The following is a 26,806-nucleotide window of genomic DNA, read 5'->3' as shown; positions in this document are numbered from 1 at the left end:
CGCCTTCCAAGTGCTTCCGCACTTTCGTATATTCCTACACCTTCCCTATTCTACTTACGGAACGAACGCAGCACCAGTTCCATTTTTTCTGTAAGACTGAAAAAAGAAGGACATGGACATCTTGGATGACACGGTGTGAGTAAATTATCAGGAAAATTTTATTTGAAAGTGAACTAATCCTTTAATAGTAGGTTTAGTGGTTAAACGTCACTTCTGATGTGTTGGCCCGGCTGGGTTGTCCTCAGACAGCCAGTCGTGGGCGGGGCCTGTTCAAAAGTGACATAACATTGGAGTACATTCGTGAATGGATCATTTTGAGACACTGTTTCAGATTTATATGGAAAATAACACACAGAGTGGATGGATTTTTACCACAATAGGGTGGTTGTGTACACACACTGAGGACACATAATTATGCTCAAGAACAATCTAAAAGTGTCCCCTTTAAGGGCTTCAAAATAACTGGTAAGAAATTGTTAATGCGTATAGTATAAAGCAGCTTGCCCCATCAGATGCTCAGCCAGACACATGTGCTGACAGAGACCTGCACTGTTTAAATGCGTTTGTGATGTGGTGTTTTCCTCAGTGCATAACTTACATTTCACAGGTATATTCTCCATCCAAATGTTAGAAAGTCATGCAAATATTTCCATTTTGCTGTCAGGAGTAGACGAGCCTTATGCAAGCGCGTCTCCACTAAACTTCACAAACTTCAGTAGATGAGTGCTTCCGCATGCCAAACAGACAGAGTGCAATAGATAAATCTGCCATGTGTATAATTTTTAACCTACCAGTAAGTGCATTTTACTCAATTTCTGTTTGGACTGTCTTCAGGGGGAGTAAATGATGACAGGATTTTCATTTTGGTGTGAAATATACCTAAAATGTTAAGCCTTTGCATGCTAAAAGCACATGTATGGTGTGGGTGTATTTGCTTATCACCGTCCAGCTCTGCAATAATAGCAGGATTCATTGAATGCCAGGCTTATTTTCACTGCGGGAGTCCAGAGGACAGGAAGAACTCAAACCAGACGGCTTTACCCCAATCCCACATCCATTAAACACATTCCAGAGTCCTACACAGAGAAGAAAGGGTGTCCCTTTTCATTATGAATCCTACTGTTCATCACAGTTACTGCCCTGAGCACTTACTGCTGAAATATAACCAAGTGTGTAAAGCAATCAAGAGTGAAACAAATTGAGCTCGGAATGAAAAATTATATTGATTTACATAATATGTATCTATTTTTGGCCTGTAGGCACATATATAAATTATATATATACACATTTAAATTAAATTATAAATATATTTATAAGTAAATTTAAATTTAAATTAAATTATACATTTTGTATTATATAAAAACATTAATTTTCTGATATTTCAGTTTCATGAAAAAAAAAAACTGAATCCCATTATGACTATTAATATTAAAACAAATATGTCAAAAACCAATTAAAAACAGATGGATTAAGATCCTCATATATATGAGAGATTTTAAGAGGATTTTAAGTCACATTATTGAACAACTACATATATTCCATATGTAGGTTAAGGAGAGCAATCCTGGCTATCTTGCTAAGTAAATGTAGGGCTTCCCGGACATCCTTATTTAACATACATGTATCAAGGGATGATGGCCAACCCGCTGTTTATGTTAATCTTATGCTTCGTGATAACAAAACCGGGAAGACAGACTAAAACAAACATATGGTCAGAGAGCAACACAAACACACAAACCATAAATTCTCTAAGTCTATTTTAAGATAAAGTAAAAAAAAACCATTTGATAAAGACTGAGAAGCATTTTGTTAAAGTGGCCCTATTATGCCTTTTGTAAGTATCCTAATATTGTTTTGGAAGTCTCCTACAACAGGTTTACATGCATGCAAGTTCAAGTTCGTTTTCTCACAATATACATTTAAAGGATTAGTTCACTTTTAAATAAAATTTTCCTGATAATTTACTCACCCCCATGTCATCCAAGATGTTCATGTCTTTTCTTTCTTCAGTTGAAAAGAAATGAAGGTTTTTGAATAAAACATTCCAGGATTATTCTCCATATAGTGGACTTCAGTGTCCTCCAAATGGTGCCCATTGAAGTCCACTATACGGAAAAAAATCCTGGAATGTTTTCATCAAAAACCTTCATTTCTTTTCAACTGAAGAAAGAAAAGACATGAACATCTTGGATGACATGGGGGTGAGTAAATTATCAGGAAAATTTTATTTGAAAGTGAACTAATCCTTTAATTGCAACTCAGTTCTCAATGTTTTGTAAACGATTCATTAGAAACAGTTCAGAGAATCAGTCTTTCTAAACCCCTCCTTTCCGTGAGCCTACACTGCTCTGATTGGTCAGATGGCCCAATCCTTTGTGATTGGTCTACTGTGCGCACCACGTGCCCATTGCCATAACTGAATGACAGCTATCAATTCGCAAGACATTTTATACAATGTATGGACAGAAAAGATGCCATCGTTTTTACCGTATCAATTTCAGCCTGACAATGAAACATCTGAAGTAGTCGATCAACTAGAAACTGATTCGCAATCGCGACTGGAGTAGGACGTTTCTATATGGTAAGTGTCACCTTAGTTTGCGTAATAAGAAGTGATAGCAGCGTCACTGTTATACTTTATGTTGGTGCACCAAACTTTATCAGAATGCCAAGTGAAGCTAAACACCTCTAAACATAAGATAAACATTTAGGCCAGATATGTACACAGACTTTTTTTTTGTCAAAACTATTAAAGTTAAAATGGCTTTATCATTGTTTGACATTATAATGGGTGTTTACAGAGAATACTTCAACTAGTTAGCGTCTTATAATCCTATTACAATACAGATAGAGCTCCACTCTACTCTAATAATAAAAACGCAGAAGGAAAAAAAAACAGTTTGTTTTGTATGTTATAAACTCCCACGTTAGCCGAGCACAAACATAAATAGCTGATAATGCACTGCACTTTGTAAACAAAAGTCGTGCTCCATCCTTGATCATTACTCCAAGAAATAAGACAGACAAGCTGCATTAATCGACACATTTTTAGACAATATTGGACCCACCACATCTGAATAGCAGAACTACAGAAATGTGAGTTAGCCGGTTAGCAGGAGACATACAGACTAGGGTTTACGTTACACAACATAACATACAAAACTGTGAATTTTGAACAATCGCTAGAAAATATAAACATCAATTATTAATCATACTTACAGGTTGAGATTCAGAGAAGCAAGCTGGTCTTAGCATGTTGAAAGAATGAATTGTCCCTGGCATCTGTGCGCGTAATAAGTGGGCGGGCAGTATGCTAATGATTCGTTTTACAAACGACTCGTTTAATTGACTCAGAGTCGACTCTTACATTTGAGAGAACATAACTTTATATACGATGCACTGTCAGATTTAAAACTTTGCAGGATGTTTTCATTCACTTGAGCTATGTTACACACTACATGAAAGTTAATTTTCAAAAATCCATAATTGGGACACTTTAACATGAAGTGACACATATTCATTACTGATGGTGCTCTTTATGCCAGTTCTGACTGTTCAGCAGAGGAAAATAAAGATTCACTTTCTTTTACTGTGCAAATTGCTGTGGTTGTTAGAAGTTATAAAAAATGAAAAATGGTTCTGGCAGAGCATGGTACCTTGGTTGATTATACCTTTTTTGGGAAGCATCTGTCAAATCAATAAAAGTCATTTAAAGCACCCAAATGCACATAAATAACAGCAAACAACCCATGAAAATGTGATGAATAATGCAGGAATTTATGTTCTACCAGAAAGACTCGGAGAGGTAAGATAATGTGACAACCATATTTATTAACAATCAGCAAGCAAAATGTTGTAAGAAAGTTCTTGGGCGTAGGCCCCGTCCGTGGCTCAGATCCTAAAGGGTTGCGGACTCTGCATTTCCTGCCTGAAGATGAAGGCAGGGGCGTAGCCGACCCCCCTGGGAGGTATGGACAAGGACCATCCTGGTGGTGATGGGGAGGATGGAGGTGAAGGTTGGCGTCAACATCTGCGGACTCAAACGTGTCAGCAATCTTATATACTCCAAGTGCAAGATAACGGTTGGTGACGTAACACAGAGTCTTCCTGGCAGAACCTATGCTAGAGCTTTAATTTCTGTTCCCTATACATTTAAAGTGATTAAGTTTAACCATTTTACCCCAAAAGGGCATGAACTGTCTTTTTAAATGTAACACATGAACATATGATTAAGGTAAGATAATTCTTACTTTTCACAAAAAAAAAAAAATAATAATTCTGCCCATTTTGATTATTTTTATTACTTATTTCTGATTCTGTTGGCTTAAGCACTTGCTGAAATATAGTGGGAAGTTGTTCTAAATATAGTATATATAATATTTTATATATTCTACCATAAACTGATTAAATATTTTATAAATGATTTAATATTTATATATTTTACCATAAACTTACCATAAAATAGTTTGCATAAAAATTATGTATTTTGTTTTTTAATGTAATTTTTAATGGTATGTTGATGTCTCTTTTTACAATTTTGACATTCTTTTAAATTGAACAAGATGGACCCTATTTTAACGATCTAAGTGCAAGGTCTAAAGCGCATGGTCCAAGTACACTTAGGGTGTGTCCGAATCCACTTTTAAAACTTTGCAGGATGTTTTCATTCACTTGCTAGTTTAAGGACTGGAAAAATTGTCAGCGCACCTGGCGCATGGTCTAAAAGGGTTGTCCCTAGCCTCTTAATGAGTAATGGGTGTGTTTTGGGAGTAACATGCAAGAAACCAATCAGAGTCTCATCTCCCTTACCCTTTAAAAGCCAGTTACACTCACTCGCGCCATGGCGGATTTGCTATGTACATGGCAGAATGTACATGCAAGTGGAAAAACCGAACACTTCTCTAGCGAGGAAACGGATCTGCTCGTGCACGAGGTTAAAGATGCGAGCACAAGCCAAATTCCACCAAAGCATTTTTATCTTTATGCACACAAAAATAATCTTTTACATTGTAATCCTTTTATTTTTAATATTTGGCATGTTTGTGTGCTGCTGCGCATCCCTGTGTGTGATAAGCAGAATGTATGCGCGTTGTGCACCCGCCTACAGGCGCATATTACTAATGCGCTCTTTAAATAACAAAACAAATATTGCGCCATTGACTTTAGACCAGGTTTCAGTTGGTCAATGACGCAGTCTACTTCAGTTGCCTCAAAATAGCAACACGGCAACAATGCACCTAAACACACCTTGTTTTTAGACCAGCACGGCACAAACGCATTTGCTATTTAAACAAAGTGGGTCAGAATGTGAAAATGATAACTGCGTCGAGCTGAAACTAGCAAAAAACACGTGTGTCATACCTGGTGCTGCATTGTATGATAGGGCCCTTTATCTCATAATTAGAGGCAAATTTTGTCGACTGAACAAGCTCAAAAGACCTAGCCATGAAGCATATAGACTACATTTGTGTTTAAGTCATCAGGAGAACTTTGAACTTTGAATGAAACATTGCTTAACTCTGATTAAAAGTGCAGATGATGTACAGTAGTTATGGAGGACATAAATTGGCTGATTTGCTCATTCACATCTCTTTTGATTGATGTACAAACTGACCGTGAAATTCTCAACACCATTTTCAGCTCTTAAGAAGTCTGGACGGTAATGCTGGTTTTTCTTGGCATCTGCTTGCGTTGGCCTGCTAAACAGAAAGCAGGTGAATAAACACACCGTTAATCGACCACAAGGGAGTTCCTCTGTATTTGACAGCCATAGATTTCCGGAAAAACATATCTCATACAAAACAATGTTTAATATGCAACTGCAATGCCCAATTTTTTAATTATAATAATGATTTATATGTGGCCTAACACTATGAATTTTTTTTATTCTGGCTGAATGTTTTAATCAGTCATTAGAATCATTTTCATTAGACTAATTTCCACACAAATCTGTTATGCAGCTGCTGGAAACTTGGAAGGACAAGCCGATCTTTGGATCCACATTTGAACTATTTGATTTCAAAACAAACCCATAAGGCCAATTTATCATACGTCTGGAACAACAGAGTATTTCCTGTGATGTTCAGCTGTAGGTGTGTGGAGGAGTACACAGAACAGTTTAGATAGTCCTGCTCAATCCAGATCTCTCATTGTTCAATACTTTACCTTCTTGGCTCCCTGGAAACCAACATCGTAACTAATCTGCCCAGACGGAGTTGATCGTGACGACAGGCCAGATGTTGAAAGCACAATAACAATGAAGTAGAGCTTGTCAAAAAAAAGATGTACTGATCTGAATTCCTGTATTTTGTAACTTTTTTTGCCTCTGATATCAACCAAAAATGTAAAAAAAAAAAAACACAATAAGAAAAAAGGCAAATTTCAAACCAGTTTCCCAAAAATTCTCCATATGCTATTAGTCAGGCAAACAGGTCCCCAAACGCATACATTGGTTGAGCTTTAAAAACAACAACAAAACAAAATTTTGAAAGTGCTAATATCAAAATATTGTAAAATATACAAATATATACATACATATACATGCATGCTATTCATTAAAGAATCCTGAAAAAAAAAAAAAAAAAAAAAAAAAAAAAAAAAATATATATATATATATATATATATATATATATATATATATATATATATATATATATATAAATTCAAAGATATGAAGCAGCATATCTTTTTAACATTGATAATAATAGTTTCTCTGATATGCAGCAAATTAGCATATCAGATGATTTCTGAAGGCTTGAGGGTGAGTAAATTATGGGATAATTTTCATTTTTGGGTGAACTATCCCTTTAAAATAGGTTGGAATATACAATTTAGGAAATGTATTGACTCCACTTTGGATTGGAGTATATGGAAAACTGCATATAAGACTGTCAGAGACAAGGTTCTGGAGTTGTTCTGCAGACCAGCTCAACTTAATATCTCTGATAACAAAGTCTATTCTTCTGCCATCAAAACCCAAGAGTTTGAGAGTAATTTTGAATCTATGACCAAAGATCTTCTATTTTTGTCCTTCAGTGTGTTATCTAGGGAATGTGATTTATGGAGCACCACTTATGTTAGTGCCTGTCCTGAATATGCAGCACTCAAGTTCAAAAGCACCCACACTGTCTGGTCAGTTCGGGTCGAGTGCTGCTGATCCTCCTGCCTGCTTGTTTGCCAAACACAACAAATGCATTCATCGTTAAGCCCTACAGGAATGAGCGTTTGTTATTATTGTGTGAAACCCACTCAGCTTTGGTGACTGCATACCGGTACAGGACATCTCCCTAAACAAACCTAATGAAATTCTCAACCTCTATTTAAAAGATAACACGGCATTTTTTTCTTATGAAAAAGCAATTTTAGCATACAACTACACATTTACAGCCATATCAGTTCTTACAAAATCTTTTCCCCAAGCCTCTGCCAACACAAACCTGGCAACCTACTTGACCTCGGGATCCTGAACTCACTGTGACGCCCTCTATTGCTTCTGATCTCTGTTCCTCCTCCAATGTTTGACTTTTCAGTTGCCCTAATCAAAATAAGGTATGCAAGGTCATGCATTAATCTTCTAACTCCTGCTCCGAGCAGATTCGGCGTTATGATTGGTTAGATCGCTTGTCAATCAAACTCCAGATGAAGGGTCAATCGAAAAAACAGTATCCCTCACTCATAGTGATGACAATAAATACTGAATAAATATTACTCCTCTGTATAGAAAATTGACATAAACATATGAGAATCCATCAATATTTCACCAAATGTGCATACTTTTAAGCTAAAAGCCTCTATGAAATGCCATAGAGGTAACATGAATATTCAGATGCGTTGCATCACAGAACTACATTATATTTTTAAAAAATATTAAAAAAGAAAACCATTATTTTAAATTGAAATAATATTTCACAGTATTGCTGTTTTTTTCTGTATTTTTGATATACACCATGATGAGCATGAGTAGTATAGTAATGCATTAAATCTTTTGGCTGGTACTGTAATTTAAACTATAATAGGTCTATACAAGATACATGATGTGTATGATGTGCAATTATACGTGCATGCATGAAATCATGTTTTCTGTCAAGAGTAGACATTATATTAACGTTAATACAGCTGATATGATCCTGTTATCAGAGGATTTTTTCTTATTATGTGGGTCATTATGCAGGTCATTATGCAGGTCTTTTGTCTTCTCAGGTGTGAATCACAGCATTATTCATGATGATTCACACCTCCACGCATACTGTATGTCTTGACAAAAAGTGTCCTACAAAACTTAAATAAATTGTTTTATATGAACGAGTAGGCAGGATAATTTTTACATCATTTTGAAGCAAAAACTCTAGTCTACAACCTCCAATACCCAGAAGTCTTGTGAACACAGATTTAATATTTGTTTTTTGGCCTTTTTTTCAGTGACTTAAGTTTTTTGTTTTTTCAATAACCACCCATAACGTTATTCCTTTGAAAATACAAACATGTACATACATGTTGCTCACATATTATGGTAGCCTAGTTTGTGCTGAATACAGTGCAATGACACTTTTTCCATTAATATGTTTATGAACAACTGAAAAAAGCACAAATGTCAGGGCATGTCAAAACTTCTCCAGGGCCCCAAATCAGACTCAGGCTCCAGAGGGTTAATGGGGTCATGTATGCTATTTTAAAAGTTAATTATTTTGTATATTGGGTTTAATAGAATAGGTTAACATGCTTTAATGCTCAAAAAACATATACTTTACATTATTGTAGCACCTGTATTGTATTCCCATCCTGTTCGAAACACATTGATTTACAAACCCCTCTTTCTGAAAAGTCCAGAGTGATTTGATTGTGATTTTACCACAGGCAAAAGAGTGGATAAAACCCCCTCACTGTAAAACCAAACAATGAAATTAATGAAATGAAATGAGTTTGTTTCACTTAAATAAAAATGAAAGTTCATTGTACTTAATAGAACAAAGTTGCATAAACTCAAAATTGGTTGTATTAAGCTGAACTTAATATGATTGAGATGAGTTGCTGCAGATTTCTAATTCCCAGCATGCTTTGCGTCAGACTGTATAAATACATGTTGAAATTAAGTGTTATTTTGTGTGTTTTTGCACAAAATTAACATAGAGAGACATAAGTTAGTGTTTAATGTGTTATGTTGGGATTTAAGGAGTCTGTTATGTTAGTTTTGACGGTTACCACTGTGGTGAAGAGTAGAGTCTGTAGTTAGGTTGAGGATGGGCTACAAAAGATCACATATGGTATGTTGTTTGATTATATACAAGCAAGTATATACTGACAGTCTCTTTGATAGTTACAATAGCATGTGTTATTAGCTATCTACACTCTAAAATGACTGTAAAAGAATGAAACAATTTTACACAGTAAAACAGAACATTATAAATGAGCAGATAACTTTGAACATTCTATTAACGTTACTGGAAGAATGTTTGTTCATAACGTTGAGGGAACCTTGCTACAACGTTCCCTGTTAGCTGGGAGGCGGTTTAGTACTTGTTGCAATTCTTGTGTTTTTTTTAAAGCTTAGAAAAAAAGGTCTATGTAGCAAATGACAATCATTCATTTAGTCTTAATTTAGGGTGTTTTCACACTTATGGATCGTTTGTTTTGTTCCGAAACAGGGGCTAAATTTGTTACAGTGTTGCATTTTCTCCTTGGTTCGGTTCGCTTTCATATGGCAAAATTTCAAAGCGTACCAAAATGCGTTTAGGCAAGTCACATGCGAGTACAACTGTCCTCTTATTGGTCAGAGTTTTCTCTGCATCATCTATCAAAATAATGATTGACAAGTTCGCTCCATGAGCTTATTGTGGCTTTATTTGTAACTGTCGAGACACACACAAACACTATATGAATGTAGCCGTCATTCCTGCTGTTAAATTATATACTACATTCATATTAATGCTGCGGCAAATTCAAACACACTTTCTCTCCGTCTCTGGATTTCCCAGCGCTGTCTAGTAGGCGAACTGTTGTCAGTGTGTCAAGAGACCATATGAATTTTATAATGATGCAGAGCGGGAATCAAGGTTTTGTCGGGACAGCATTCTCGCACGGAGAAGTGCAATTACACAACATGGTTTTCAAATATGGTAAATAATTTGCTCACTCACAGAATCAGACACTACTGCTTTTTATATAGCACATTTCCCATAATGAATTATGATATCATTTGGTTTGTTGGGTCAGATTGCTTTCACATCTCAAGTGAACCGCTCCAGAGTTCATTTGAAAGCGTACCGAGACCACCTCTTCAAGGAGGTCTCGGTACGCTTGTTTGGTGCACTTTTGGAGCGCACCCGAGTGCGATTGCTGCTTTCACACCTGCCCAAACGAACCGCACCAAAGGAACTTTCAACCGAACTAAATGAGGCAGGTGTGAAAGCACACATTGTGTTTGTTTTTGTTTTCATGCAATGACTGAAAGCTGCGCAGGCAAAGTTTGGAAAGCACAACACGTAAAGCAATTGCTTATGGGTCATTTAGAAAAATTGAAGGCGTTCATAACAAATCTGATGTCATGCGAAGTTGAAATCACAATAGCAGTGTGGATATTTGCCTTTTCTGCAGTGCAGAAAGATATGAGGGTTATTTTAGAAATGTTGATGAATATATGGAAAACTTTGTCACTGCTTGACAATAAATGTACACAAAAAATCCAAAATGGAAAACATCGAATATATATAAATATAGATGCATTATGATCTAGGCCTGCTTGTGTAGGTGATGCATACATGCATGTAAAACCTAAAAATACATTTTAAAAGAGAAAATGACATGAATTAAAATAAAATATTATGATTAAAAGAACTGATCTGAGATTAACTTACAATGCAGAGTTATTCAGATCTTTTAGATTACAGACAAACTCTCTGATTAATGACCCTTTGTTTTCTATTGTGGCCAGTACAATTGTACACACACATCACACACACACATACACAGCTGGCAACATATCAATGGGACAGACTGCCGTTTGCACTGATTACACTGTATTTCACCAGAAGCCAGAAAGAAGGCCTGTTTCATAGAAAAGTATGATTCACTAGCCCACTCATTTCAAGAGCTGCAGACGCTTCCTGTAGCCTAATATAGCGGTTACCCAAAGCCTTGAGATGTCTGAGAGGCAATGTCAAGGGTGTACACCAACATGACTCTCCCTAATATGCTATTTGAACTCAATGTTCCTCTAATGCTCCAGTGTAATAAATTGAGCCAAGAGAATTTCTTAAATTTAACCTGTCTCCCAAAAAAACACCATATCTTTAGAAGCAGAGAGACTTAGTTCTTAAGCAACGCTGGAGGATTTATGTCTTTGATCTTCTGCTTTGTCTCCGGGAAGAAGATGCGTCAGCCTGTCAGGAGCGAAATTTTTGAGAGTTTCAGTAGAAACACTGAAGGAACACTGTTATTATTATTATTTGTTTATATTTTGTTAAACAAAATAGTTATATTTTCTTATCTTTATCGAGCTATTCTTGTGAATTATGCAGTTTTTCTTTTTACCATTACCACTGGCGACACAACAGAAAAAAGAAAAAGAAAAAAAAGGACATTTTCTGAAGAAAATGCTAGGGTGTTGCTGGGTGGTTGCTAAGGTGTTCTGACTGGTTTAACTTGGTGAACTTTTACCTATGAATCTGCATATAGCAAAAAGGAATAGAGCTGTTCAGGTTGTACTGGAAGAGAACTAGCATTTTCAAGCCATGAGTTTCCTTTGGAATTTCCTGGATGTTTATTTTTTAACATTTTTTAGATGTTCAAATTATGAGTGAAAAGGTGTTTGGTTAATATGACCTGCAGATTCTTGGATGTCTTGATTACACACAATAAATTACACACAATATATCTCAAATCTGAAATCTTGAAGATTTTACATGCTCAAAGCCTAATGTGAACTGGGGTCCTGCACTTATACATTGCTAAAAAAGAAGTGTTAAAGGTAGGGTAGGCAATTTTTTTTTTTTCCCATAAACACTTTTTGTTATTCTGGTTGGAACTCTCTACATATCCTGATACAAAGCAATAATAGAAGTGGTCTAAATATTAAAACATGTGCATACTGTATATATTCTGTGGAAGTATCAGGACCAAATGTTTGTCCAATCATTGCATTCAGTCCACAGACTCAGATTTTTGCGTTTCTGTGTGTCAACACTATCAACACCGAATTGAATCTGCAGCAGTCAGGTGGTACAACTAGAGCTCTGTAACTTTTTTACATTCATTATTATTGTAAAGTTATGTGCTTTGAGACATGAGGTAGTTTAACGCCATCTATCATAACACTTTGCATATTCTGGTGTGTGAGTTCATGTGTTTTGAAGGAGGCGTGGCTTTGGAGACAGTCTGAATGGAGGGTGGAATCTCAAAGGTAGCTTGCTATTGCTAGCCCCTCTGAAATTGCCTACCTTACCTTTAATATATCTAGTGCAATTTTGTTTGTCAAGAAAATATCAATTTGTTTTAACCCTTTGATGCACAACATGGGTCAAAAATGACCCGGCTGAGTTTTTATTTTCTATATCTTTGCAAGAAATTAATTTCATCATTCAGTATTCCAGGTATTTCCTCAATTAACTTGTTTTTGATCATCACAAATCCTCAGTTTCATTTTTTCTTTCTTACTTTTTGAATAAAAATCATTTTTGTATCACTACCCTTCTAAGAAACACTCAGTCATGATTGAAATAACATAGGGAATGAATACGGGTCATTTTTGACCCATGTGTGTAAAATTGATGTAGACATACAAAAACTGTGTTTGTTTGTTTCCTTCAGGAGAAAAGATATTTATAGAAAGAATATAGAAAAGGAGATTTTAATAATGATTAAGAAAAGGATTTTTACAGAAAAAAGAAAAAAGGCAAAATACTTTTTTACAGAAAAAAACAAAGAGAAGAAATTGAATAAAATTGGGTGAAATTGATTTTTTCCTCATAAAAAAAGACAAAATAATTATGTTTTTTATGATTTTTACAGAAAAAACAAAAGTACTGATTAAAAACAATATAGAAAAAAGACAAAAAGAAACAAATATTCTTATTTAAAACGTTTTTACAGAAAAAGACAAAAGATATAGAAAGACCAAAAGGGACAAAATATTGAATAAATAGGGATTTTGCACAGAGAAAAAAAGACAACAGAAAAAATATTGATTAGAAATTATTATTTTTTAACAAAAATTTTAAAAATGTATTTTTACAGTGTATGGCAGCTGTATAGAGACAGAAAGCTGTAAGAGTGCACTTCAACAGATAGATTGAGATGGACATGAGATGGATGTACGTTTTAGCCCATCAGTCTGGTGTGTTACTCCACTACCTCTGCATAAACACCACAAATACAGTGTTTAGAAAAAGCGTTTTAGGTACGGAAACTGTAATCAAGCCTTTAGGCCTCTTGTTTGAATCAATCCCTCCCTGTTTAAGGTCATGAAGCAGACATTCAGAATGTGGTGGCTGGTGCATTAGCCCTGGTTATGTTTAAGTGATGTGTTAATATTCATAATCTCCACCATCTCTTCCCTATAAAGACTTGCTAACATAACCAGAGGTCATCTGCATGAGAACATACTCTTTAAAGAGGTCTTATCACGGTATAAAACAAACATTAAACTCCTTTTACAAACATTAAACTGGAAGATTTGGATCTCATAAAGAGCTCTGAAATCTACTCTCAAATTGTGTCTCAATTCTAGTCTTATAAATCCCAGTTACCCATAACAAATTATAGTGATGATTTAAACAACACATCAGGACTGAAACAAACACTTAATTTAATGGTAAAAAAAAACAAAAAAAAACAAAAAAAAAACATTTATTCGTTTATGGCTGTTTGAATTAACATTTTTGGACAATTTCATGCTCCCGACTTTGTGGGAACAGTTTGGGGATGGCAACTTCCTTTTCTAACATGACTGCGCACCAGTGCACAAAGCAAGGTCCATAAAGACATGGATGAGCAAGTTTGGTGTGGAGGAACCTGACTGGCCTGCACAGAGTCCTGACCTCAACCCGATAGAACACCTTTGAGATGAATTTAAACAGAGACTGTGAGCCAGCCCAGGCCTTCTCGTCCAACATCACTGCCTGACCTCACAAATGTGCTTCTAGAAGAATGGTCAAAAATTCCCATAAAAACACTCCTAAACCTTGTGGAAAGCCTTCCCAGAAGAGTTGAAGCTGTAATAGCTGCAAAGAGTGGGCCAACTCCATATTAAACCCTACGGATTAAGAATGGGATGTCATTAAAGTTCATGTGCACGTAAAGGCAGGCATCCCAAAACTTTTGGCAATATAGTGTGTGTGTGTGTTTGTATATTATATATATAAAATATATTGTAAATGAAAAGATTATTAGTGTGTATATATACAGTATATTATGAATGAGTATGTGTGTTTGTATATATTATATAAAAAATATACTTTTAATGAAAAGATAAATTTATGAATTTATAAAAAGATTATAGTAGAATTTGTTGTACTGACTTTAATTTCTGTTGGATGAAGTTACAAGCATGACGGTCTTTTCCACATAACATTTATATCACTGGCTTCCAGTTCAAACATGCTGGTTAATCTATAACAGTAATCTAAAGTGACTAATTAAATATTTGATGAGGAACAGATATTCACATGATATAATGACCTCTGCACTTAATACAACTAATGCAGTCCTTTGAGGATATGCAGGATGAATTGGTGTGACAAGGAACCTGTTATATGCACACACTGGGATGAGTAGAGCTTTAGATTTATAGTGGCTAGTTGAGGAACTCAGAACTTTGGAATGTTTTGTAGGAGGAATTATGGAAAGTGTGAAGGTGTCTGTGACTCAAAAGTACCTGTATATGGAGTTCATCAACAGAAAACACTTTTCACACAGACAGGTAATATATATATATATACACACACACGCATACAATACTGTGCAAAAGTCTTAGGCACGTCAGTATTTTCACCCCCCAAAAAAGGTTTTAAGCCAGTTATTTATATCTTTTGCCGTAGTGTGTCAATAGGAAATATCCGTTCACATTTCCAAACATTAATTTTGTCATTAATTGTAATAATCCAGTGAGAATTTTGAATACACAATAAGACTGATAACAGCTGGTGCTCCACATGGAGATCAGAGCTCGCCATCATCAAATCCGTCTGTGATTACATGAAAAAACATATGAAACTGAGACAAACTAAATCCAGAAGAACTGTGGCTCTGTCTCCAAGAGATTTTCATCATTATATATATATATATATATATATATATATATATATATATATATATATATATATATATATATATATATATATATATATATATATATATATATGATAGCTTATTTAATAAATATCAGGAAGAATACATAGAAACACCAGCACAAAACGTTAACAGATGATGACTGAGAGTTTAAATACACAAGATGACAAAAGGCTGAATGAAGGACAGGTGTTGGTGATTAATTCAAATTAGGGTTTGGGCGATATATCGCATGTGTGTCACACGCATTTCGTCAGTAAAGCCGGTTCCCTGATTACCGCTAAATTGCCATCACCTGCTTTCAAATGGAGAGGCATTTAATAGACAGAGCCGTAGATCACTGACAAGCTACGCAATACCGCGTTCATTATCGAAGGCGATTCATCTGCGATATGAACGCGATATTGCGTAGCTTATCAGTGATCTATGGCTCTGTCTATTAAATGGCTGTGACTGGGCAGACAGAGTTCAGATTCAACCTTATTGTCTGTGAGACCACCAAACACGTGGGCACTGAAACCATAGTTGTGGATCCATCACGCTAATGGTCAGTCTCCTTTTCCCAGGACTGATCAGTGGCCGAGGCTCTGGCACGGGTGCCATGACGTGACGAGGCTCTGACGTGGGGGACAAGACCTGGCGAGGCTCTGCCGTGGCGGCCATGATATGACGAGGCTCTGGCATGGGTGCCATGACATTGTCGAGGGTCTGACGTGGCGGCCATGACATGACGAGACTCCGGTGTGGGGGCCATAACGTGACTAGGCTCTGGCATGAGAGCCATGACGTGACGAGACTCTGCCATGGTGGCCATGATGTGACGAGGCTCTGACGTGAGCGCCATGGCGTGACGAGGCTACTGATTGCAGGATTGCAGGATTCCTTGTCTGCAGTTCCCACAGTAAACGAAGAGGAAAGTCTACGTACTGTGCCAGGATCCTGTTGTAAACACCCTCTGGCTTCAGCCAACTAAAATCATAGTCCAAGCCACATTTCATAAGTGTTACATCATCCCAGGAAACAATATGGCTATAAGTGAGGAAGTCCTCCATTAAATACTCCATCAGCAACCCTTTCTGATAAATGGAGCATAATTTCTCCTCAGTGCCTTTCAAACTCTGTATAATCATGGTCATGGCTCATTTGCGAGGAATCTGGAGCATATTTTCAGAACAGTTAAGCTACCAATAATACACTGATCATCATATATCTGCACATCCCCCAATACCTGTTCTGACTAGCTTCATAATTGAATCCATATTGTTTTGATGAGAAGGTCAGCAGATACTGGAATATTTATGACGACACAAGAGACACTAAAAGCCTCCCAATGCACTGATGTAACAAGGCTCTGGTGTTGTGGCCATGATGTAACAAGGCTCTGGTGTTGTGGCCATGACGTAACAAGGCTCTGGTGTTGTGGCCATGACGTAACAAGGCTCTGGTGTTGTGGCCATGACGTAACAAGGCTCTGGTGTGGGGCCATGACGTAACAAGGCTCTGGTGTTGTGGCCATGACGTAACAAGGCTCTGGTGTTGTGGCCATGACGTAACAAGGCTCTGGTGTTGTGGCCATGACGTAACAAGGCTCTGGTGTTGTGGCCATGACGTAACAAGGCTCTGGTGTGGGGCCATGACGTAACAAGGCTCTGGTGTTGTGGCCATGACGTAACAAGGCTCTGGTGTGGGGCCATGACGTAACAAGGCTCTGGTGTTGTGGTCATGACGTAACAAGGCTCTGGTGTGGGGGCCATGACGTAACAAGGCTCTGGTGTTGTGGCCATGACGTAACAAGGCTCTGGTGTGGGGCCATGACGTAACAAGGCTCTGGTGTTGTGGCCATGACGTAACAAGGCTCTGGTGTGGGGCCATGACGTAACAAGGCTCTGGTGTTGTGGTCATGACGTAACAAGGCTCTGGTGTGGGGGCCATGACGTAACAAGGCTCTGGTGTTGTGGCCATGACGTAACAAGGCTCTGGTGTTGTGGCCATGACGTAACAAGGCTCTGGTGTGGGGGCCATGACGTAACAAGGCTCTGGTGTTGTGGTCATGACGTAACAAGGCTCTGGTGTTGTGGCCATGACGTAACAAGGCTCTGGTGTGGGGCCATGACGTAACAAGGCTCTGGTGTGGGGCCATGACGTAACAAGGCTCTGGTGTTGTGGCCATGACGTAACAAGGCTCTGGTGTGGGGCCATGACGTAACAAGGCTCTGGTGTGGGGGCCATGACGTAACAAGGCTCTGGTGTGGGGCCATGACGTAACAAGGCTCTGGTGTTGTGGCCATGACGTAACAAGGCTCTGGTGTGGGGGCCATGACGTAACAAGGCTCTGGTGTGGGGGCCATGACGTAACAAGGCTCTGGTGTTGTGGCCATGACGTAACAAGGCTCTGGTGTTGTGGCCATGACGTAACAAGGCTCTGGTGTGGGGCCATGACGTAACAAGGCTCTGGTGTTGTGGCCATGACGTAACAAGGCTCTGTTGTTGTGGCCATGACGTAACAAGGCTCTGGTGTTGTGGCCATGATGTAACAAGGCTCTGGTGTGGGGCCATGACGTAACAAGGCTCTGGTGTTGTGGCCATGACGTAACAAGGCTCTGGTGTTGTGGCCATGACGTAACAAGGCTCTGGTGTTGTGGCCATGACGTAACAAGGCTCTGGTGTGGGGCCATGACGTAACAAGGCTCTGGTTTTGTGGCCATGACGTAACAAGGCTCTGGTGTTGTGGCCATGACGTAACAAGGCTCTGGTGTGGGGCCATGACGTAACAAGTCTCTGGTGTTGTGGCCATGACGTAACAAGGCTCTGGTGTTGTGGTCATGACGTAACAAGGCTCTGGTGTTGTGACCATGACGTAACAAGGCTCTGGTGTTGTGACCATGACGTAACAAGGCTCTGGTGTTGTGGCCATGACGTAACAAGGCTCTGGTGTTGTGGCCATGACGTAACAAGGCTCTGGTGTTGTGGCCATGACGTAACAAGGCTCTGGTGTGGGGACATGACGTAACAAGGCTCTGGTGTGGGGGCCATGACGTAACAAGGCTCTGGTGTTGTGGCCATGACGTAACAAGGCTCGGGTGTTGTGGCCATGACGTAACAAGGCTCTGGTGTTGTGGCCATGACGTAACAAGGCTCTGGTGTTGTGGCCATGACGTAACAAGGCTCTGGTGTTGTGGCCATGACGTAACAAGGCTCTGGTGTGGGGACATGACGTAACAAGGCTCTGGTGTGGGGGCCATGACGTAACAAGGCTCTGGTGTTGTGGCCATGACGTAACAAGGCTCGGGTGTTGTGGCCATGACGTAACAAGGCTCTGGTGTTGTGGCCATGACGTAACAAGGCTCTGGTGTGGGGCCATGACGTAACAAGTCTCTGGTGTTGTGGCCATGACGTAACAAGGCTCTGGTGTTGTGGTCATGACGTAACAAGGCTCTGGTGTTGTGACCATGACGTAACAAGGCTCTGGTGTTGTGGCCATGACGTAACAAGGCTCTGGTGTGGGGCCATGACGTAACAAGGCTCTGGTGTGGGGGCCATGACGTAACAAGGCTCTGGTGTTGTGGCCATGACGTAACAAGGCTCGGGTGTTGTGGCCATGACGTAACAAGGCTCTGGTGTGGGGGCCATGACGTAACAAGGCTCTGGTGTTGTGGCCATGACGTAACAAAGCTCTGGTGTGGGGCCATGACGTAACAAGGCTCTGGTGTTGTGGCCATGACGTAACAAGGCTCTGGTGGGGGGGCCATGACGTAACAAGGCTCTGGTGTTGTGGCCATGACGTAACAAGGCTCTGGTGTGGGGCCATGACGTAACAAGGCTCTGGTGTTGTGGCCATGACGTAACAAGGCTCTGGTGTGGGGCCATGACGTAACAAGGCTCTGGTGTTGTGGCCATGACGTAACAAGTCTCTGGTGTTGTGGCCATGACGTAACAAGGCTCTGGTGTGGGGCCATGACGTAACAAGGCTCTGGTGTTGTGGCCATGACGTAACAAGGCTCTGGTGTGGGGGCCATGACGTAACAAGGCTCTGGTGTTGTGGTCATGACGTAACAAGGCTCTGGTGTTGTGGCCATGACGTAACAAGGCTCTGGTGTGGGGCCATGACGTAACAAGGCTCTGGTGTGGGGCCATGACGTAACAAGGCTCTGGTGTGGGGCCAGGACGTAACAAGGCTCTGGTGTTGTGGCCATGACGTAACAAGGCTCTGGTGTGGGGGCCATGACGTAACAAGGCTCTGGTGTTGTGGCCATGACGTAACAAGGCTCTGGTGTGGGGCCATGACGTAACAAGGCTCTGGTGTTGTGGCCATGACGTAACAAGGCTCTGGTGTGGGGCCATGACGTAACAAGGCTCTGGTGTGGGGGCCATGACGTAACAAGGCTCTGGTGTTGTGGCCATGACGTAACAAGGCTCGGGTGTTGTGGCCATGACGTAACAAGGCTCTGGTGTTGTGGCCATGACGTAACAAGGCTCTGGTGTTGTGGCCATGACGTAACAAGGCTCTGGTGTGGGGGCCATGACGTAACAAGGCTCTGGTGTTGTGGCCATGACGTAACAAGGCTCTGGTGTTGTGGCCATGACGTAACAAGGCTCTGGTGTTGTGACCATGACGTAACAAGGCTCTGGTGTTGTGGCCATGACGTAACAAGGCTCTGGTGTGGGGGCCATGACGTAACAAGGCTCGGGTGTTGTGGCCATGACGTAACAAGGCTCTGGTGTGGGGGCCATGACGTAACAAGGCTCTGGTGTTGTGGCCATGACGTAACAAGGCTCTGGTGTTGTGGCCATGACGTAACAAGGCTCTGGTGTTGTGGCCATGACGTAACAAGGCTCTGGTGTGGGGGCCATGACGTAACAAGGCTCTGGTGTTGTGGCCATGACGTAACAAGGCTCGGGTGTTGTGGCCATGACGTAACAAGGCTCTGGTGTGGGGGCCATAACGTGATGAGGCTCTGGCCATGACGTGATGATGGCCATGATGTAACAAGGCTCTGGTGTGGCGGCCATGAGGTGACGGGGGTCTGGCATAGGCGCCATGACGTGACAAGACAATTACAAACTCCATACCTTTCTTTTGTTGAAGGCCTTGTGTTCTGTCACACGCTGGGTTGGCTTGATAAATCCAAAACAAGATTCTTGACTCAGATGGATGATGAAATCATCTTAATAAACATTTTTAATAAACATTTTAATTTTAATAAACATCAGAATCAAATACATAGAAACACCAGCATGAAACGTTAACACAGAACAATGAACAGATGATGACTGAGGGTTTAAATACACAAGATGACAAAAGGCTAAATGAAGAACAGGTGTTGGTGATTATTTGACATGGAAACAAACAAGAATACAATGGAAACAGGAACTAAACCACAGGAACTCAAACCAGAAACATCAAGACAAAAGAACATCAAAATAAAAGTCCTTGAATACAGAGACATAGGGAATGGCAGTATGGCCAAGATCATGTCTGGATCATGTTATATCCTATAATTAAAAAAAAGAAATGTGAAGATATTTTGCACTATGCCATAATTTTCATGAAAATGATTTTTTTTTCTTTCCAAAAAGGTAAAATAAATAAATAAATAAATAAAAATACATAACATATATAAATAAATTATTTGTATAAATACCTGATGTGTTACATTTGGAAAAATGCACTTAATTTTCTTTAAAATAATTCCACAATTCTAAAATAAATCAAATACATTTTCAAACGTCCTAAAAATAAAACTACCATTTTTCCAATTATCAATACAAATTCCTTTTGATCTTTGGGTGAAATGTGACCTGGACATGTTTTGGTGAAATTCACCCAAATACCATAACACACATGTGGATTGTATCTTCTTTTCTGTAGTTTTTCCCTTTTTGAAATCAAAGCTTTGCAGATAAACTCTGTATAATCATGGTCATGGCTCATTTGCAAGGAATCTGGAGCATCTTTTTCAGAACAGTTAAACTACCAATAATACACTGATCATCATATATCTGCACATCCCCAAATACCTGTTCTGACTAGCTTCATAATTAAATCCATATTGTTTTGATGAGGTCAGCAGATACCGGAATATTTCTGACGACACAAGAGACACTAAAGCCGCCTAATGCACTGTACGAATCTTTCCAACATCGATTGTCCATCAGAGCCAGGAAGAAAGCAAGACTATAAATAAAATATGCCACTTCGTTTTCGTCGGCCCCAGATGGCAGTTAAACAGGATACTGAACGGCAAAAGCAGAGGAAGGAAGGGTATTAGTGTCTAAGCCATCATCAGCAGGGGCTCTCAGAAAATCATGAGTGAGGGTCTGTGTGACGTAATGTGGGAGTATATGGGGAGAAGGTCATGCATTGCCTTAAATATTTCCTTTAGAATTGAACTTAACACAAGGTCAGACACTTGACATTCGTCCAGCTGCCTGACACTAACACTACTGTCAAAACATCAAATAAACAGAAGTTATTTATTTTGTGAGAATTTTCATCCTAAACTTTTTACTTCATCTCTTATCTTCGAAATACATTTACATAAATACATTATAGCAATATTTGTTGTACTGACCAATTCATTTATTGCAGTAATGAAAATGTAAAATTCTCATTACTGCAATAACAAGAGGGCAAGTGAGGATTCAATAAATCATTAAAAGCAACTTACCTGATGGAGGATAACTTCTCAGTCCCGTGTTTCTTGGGAATATCCCGGACGAGCCCCCAGTCGTTAGAACGTATCAATAATGAGAATGTAAATAATAATAATAATAATAATAATAATATTACATTATGCCACAGTTTTCCAAACTAGGGTTAATGAAAGAATGCAGGGGGATTGTGGGTAGATAAAAAGCTAATGATTAATTGAATCATAAAAATGTCAAATTAAAATGAATACATTTTTCAAAAGGAAAATTTAAGAGCAAAAAATTGAATTAGAGAGATTCAATCATTTTGGAATAATTTATTACCATTGTATGAATAATATGTAATCGTGTAATCTATAAAAAAATAACTGTAATCTGATTATGAGCATTTTAAAATGTTATGTAATCTAACTGCAAGTATAACATTTTTGTAATCTGTTAAGTAATCCAGATTACATGTAATCAGTTATTACCCAGCACTTAAAATTAAAAAGAAAGAAGGCAAGAGAAGGCAAATGAACATAAATAAATGAATAATAATATTTTATTGGTCTCTAAACAAGGCTTGGTAACGTCTCTATAAACATTTTTTAAATGCAGAGGAGTTTATGGCAAAGCTCTGTGGAAACCCAATCAATACTAACAGGAGCAAGACATCTGACACCTCACTGAGCAACTTTTCTTTGTTTTTCTTCTAATTCTGTTAGTTTGAACCAGCTAATAGCCAGTTTGGATCATCTTGGAACTGCTTGAAACAACTAATCACCAGTTTAGACCAAACAGGACCAACTAATGACCAATTTAGCCCAGTTTTGACCATGGAAAAACCACTGCTTCCATCTTAAACTGGAACTTTTAGCTGGAACTTCCAGCACATTCCACATTCGTTTAGTTCTCTGACTTTACCTATGGGTGATAGTAACAAGACAAAACTCACTCCTTCTCCCACTGCTGCATTTTGTCAATGTAAGATTCCTAATAACCCAAGTTGTTACAGTTAACATTAAAAACCTACATCTGGCTGGAAGAACAAACCTAATCCACACACAGCTGCATGACTGTGACTGTCAACCAGGGAAACAAGCAAATTCCATTGACAATATAAAGCAAAGGCTTTTCATGCATGTAAAAGAAGCTAATGGTTTATGAAAAAGCTGGTGGAAACTGGTTATCAAGGAAAGCAGCTTTCCATGTCCCTCAAGTTCAGGGCCAAACTATGAATCAGAGTTACGAGAAAATAATCGCAACCTCGAGGCACTCACCCCAGAGAATACTGAGAAACACACGACAGTTTCCATACCAATAAACGCATGTTTGTAGATGCAAACACTTTGTATTTAACATCCCACTTTGAGGGCACAAATGTGTGCCAGATGTCATAAGGGAAGAAAACATGAAATGAGCCCAAACATGTGGCAGATTGACACATGCTTATTCAGTGTGACGCGTGCACTCTTAGAAGCAAAGGTTCTATATGGAACCATATAGGGGTCTGTCAGGCACTTCATTTATAGACCCTTTTAATGGTTCCCATCATGGGATCATCTTATGGATTTAGTTTCAATTCATTTTTAATTTTAATGACATTTTGTGAATTAAGAAGCTAGTAAACATACTTTATCACTAGAAAAAAAAATGAAATAACCTGTTAAACATGAAAGTATATGCAATAATTTTCTATATAGAACCGCATTGAATCTTTTTTCTAAGAGTGTACAATCGCATCACAAAACAGGCTGTTGCTTATTTTTAATTTTGACTACCAGATCTCTGTCATCACATCTGACTGCAAAACCCTAGAGAAGGAAGGAAAAGTAGAGTAAACGGCATGATGGGGAAATAAACTGACAAACACTGACAGAAAAAACACTTCAGAAAGAGAAAACCACAGGGGACAGTCCTTTGAGACTGAGTATTTGCTACAAAGCTGAATTTTAGAGGAGATGCTCAATCTTTGTCAGATCTGTTTAGACAAAGGCAAATCTTCTCTAAACACGTGTTTTGCTCAGAAAAACACACTTTCCATCACGTTGTTGTTATCTTAAAGGCATCAGAAATGTAGCTCGTGGCCAACATAAACACTAACCCACTTAGCAAGACTTGGACAAAGAGTGTGAATGTAGAAAACACAACAACACAACATGCATGAGAAGTGGAGGAAGATGCCAGCGGCCGTAACAACACTGACAGAGACTGAAGTCAACACAAATATTCAGATTAATATTGACCAATATGTGTTTTTCAATGGCTAAAAAATAAATCACCCAAAATAAAAACATGTACACTGCCATTCAGAAGTTAAGATTTTCTCACCAAAGCTGCATTTCTTTGTTAAAAAAAAATTGTGAAATTTTATTACAATTTAAAATAACTATTTTCTATTATAAAATATTTGAAATTGTAAGTTATTCCTGTGATCAAGGCTGAATTGTCAGCATCATTACTCAAGTATTCAGTGTCCCATGATCCTTCAGAATCAGTCTAATACGGGATAAGGAGTCATTGACAAATAGAAAGTTTAAAAGAACAGCATTTATTTGCAACATAAACCTTTTGTAACATGTTTTTACTGTCACGTTTGATCAATTTAATACATGAATAAAAGTATTAATTTTTAAAATCCTTACTGACCCCAAACTTTGAACAGTAGTGTAAGAAAAAACAAAACAAAAAAAAACACACATTTAAATCAAACAAGTGTCATAAAAGTAGTTCATACTATTTGTGCACTTACATTTCTTCACATTAGATCTATCATATAACTTTGAATATATGTGTTGTTGTACTACTTCTATATGGAATTAGATTTGTGCCTAAAATATTAAATGTAAAGTTTCGAGAAACTAATGAAAATATACATTTAAACTAAATAAAATGTCTTTGAAACTGAAAACAAACAAACCAACAATAATGTTTGACATTCTTTTTTTTTTTTTTTTTTTTACAAATGTGCACTCTAAGCACTAATTCAGGGGACCTTTAGTCTTTACTTAAATATATATATATATCGTTGTGAAATAAAAAATCAAGTTCTGAAATGCTGTTAGACTTTATACTTCTTTTGTTATTCTTCTTTTGTAATTGTTATTTTATTGAGCTTGGATGACACACAAATTATGCCTATTGATTCAATATACTATCATGACTTGTCATATATTAACATTTTCAGTTAATCAAAAATGTATTTAATTTTAAGTTCTGTTAAGGTAAAATACAATCTGATGACGTGTAAACGTGTTTCATTGTTTTGAGTTGTATGAACACTTCTTTTAATTTAGACGAACTTAAAGGTCCCGTTTTTCGTGGTTTTTTGAAGCTTTGATTGTGTTTATAGTGTGCAGTATATCATGTATTCCTGTGGGCGGAGGTTAGTCAAAAAACTGTTTTAGTGACGTCATTAAAGAAGGAAGTAGAGGGATGTAGTCCAAACTGGCCGTTCGATGTAGGCGACTTCTGTTAAATAAAATATCTCGCTTGGCATTGAACTTTGAGCTTTAAAATTTTACAGATTTTATTTATACTCTAACAACAACATTACACACTAACTAAAGTTTGAAACATGGGATCACGAAGAACGGGACCTTTAAGTTAAGTGAAACTGGGCTGGGATTTATATTTCCCATCATGCTTTACCCATGGCACTTGAAAGGGAGAATAAATGCTAAAATTAAGTGTTATATCAAGTTTTTTTGCACAGGATTAATGGTAAGGGAGATTTAGCAGTAATTAGTGTTTTGTTATGCTAATTTAGAAGAGTTAATGTGGGTTTTTGGAGATTTACCATCATGGTGACAAGCGGTGCTTGGTAAGTTCATGTTATGCATTATATTGTGTCGAAAAAGCATCTTCACCTTACTTAAAACATTATGTTGGATCAACTTAAATAGTCGCATTCATGTTGACAATTATTAAGTTCATGTTACTTACAAATGTGTTTTTATTGTGGCAAAAAAAAGTCTTCACCTTACTTAAAACATTATGTTGGATCAACTCAAAATATTGCTTCGAATTAATGTAATTCTCCCAATTGGCTTAAGTTAAAAATCCTAGTGGAAAACGTTAACATTTTTTTTTGTTGTTTAACCAATGTTTTATTTTTTAGAGTGTATGGAATTAGATTTGTGCCTAAAATATTAAATGTAACTTTTCGAGAAACTAATGAAAATATAATTTTAAACTAAATAAAATGTCTTTGAAACTGAAAACAAACAAACCAACAATAATGTTTGACTTTTATTTTTATTTTTTTATTTTTTTACAAAAGTGCTTACAAAATTGTTAATTTACGCTTCAGTTCCTTGAAAAGTTATGTTCAATATTTTAGGCACAAAACTGATTCCATACTAATAAATAATGACAGAATTTTCATTCTTAGGTGAACTATCTACTGAATGGATAGTTAAATGGATAATTTAAATGATTACCTTTACTAGTTCTGCAGATATGTGGTTATTTCTTTGCTATCACACTGCTGTTCTTCTAACACAGCTGTGTTTGGTGTATTTTGGAAGGAAACTCTGTCTCTAAGGTCTCATGCAGGAAGCAGAATGTCTGTTCTGTAAGGATTTCTGTCCTTGGCTTTCATACTTTATCACCATGAGCGAGACATTTAACCCCAAAGGCCCATGTAGTAAAACATGCTGTGCTTTATAGCAAAGAGACTTAAAATTCATCCAATGAGTGCTTTAAAAGTTTAAAACTTTGAGTTTCTTTTAAAATATTGGGCAAGTCTGTGATCATTTACACATCCTCATGTTGTTCTGAATTCCTCTGTGGAACACAAAAATACATTTTAGCATGACGCTTTTTTTCTACACAATACAGGGAAGAAGGGCTGTCAAGCTCCAAAACTACAAAAAACCATAGTCCATATGAC

This window comes from Chanodichthys erythropterus, chromosome 3 (genome assembly GCF_024489055.1).
Source record: "Chanodichthys erythropterus isolate Z2021 chromosome 3, ASM2448905v1, whole genome shotgun sequence".
NCBI classification, from domain to species: Eukaryota; Metazoa; Chordata; class Actinopteri; order Cypriniformes; family Xenocyprididae; genus Chanodichthys; species Chanodichthys erythropterus.
Note: the sequence above shows the minus strand (reverse complement) of the source record.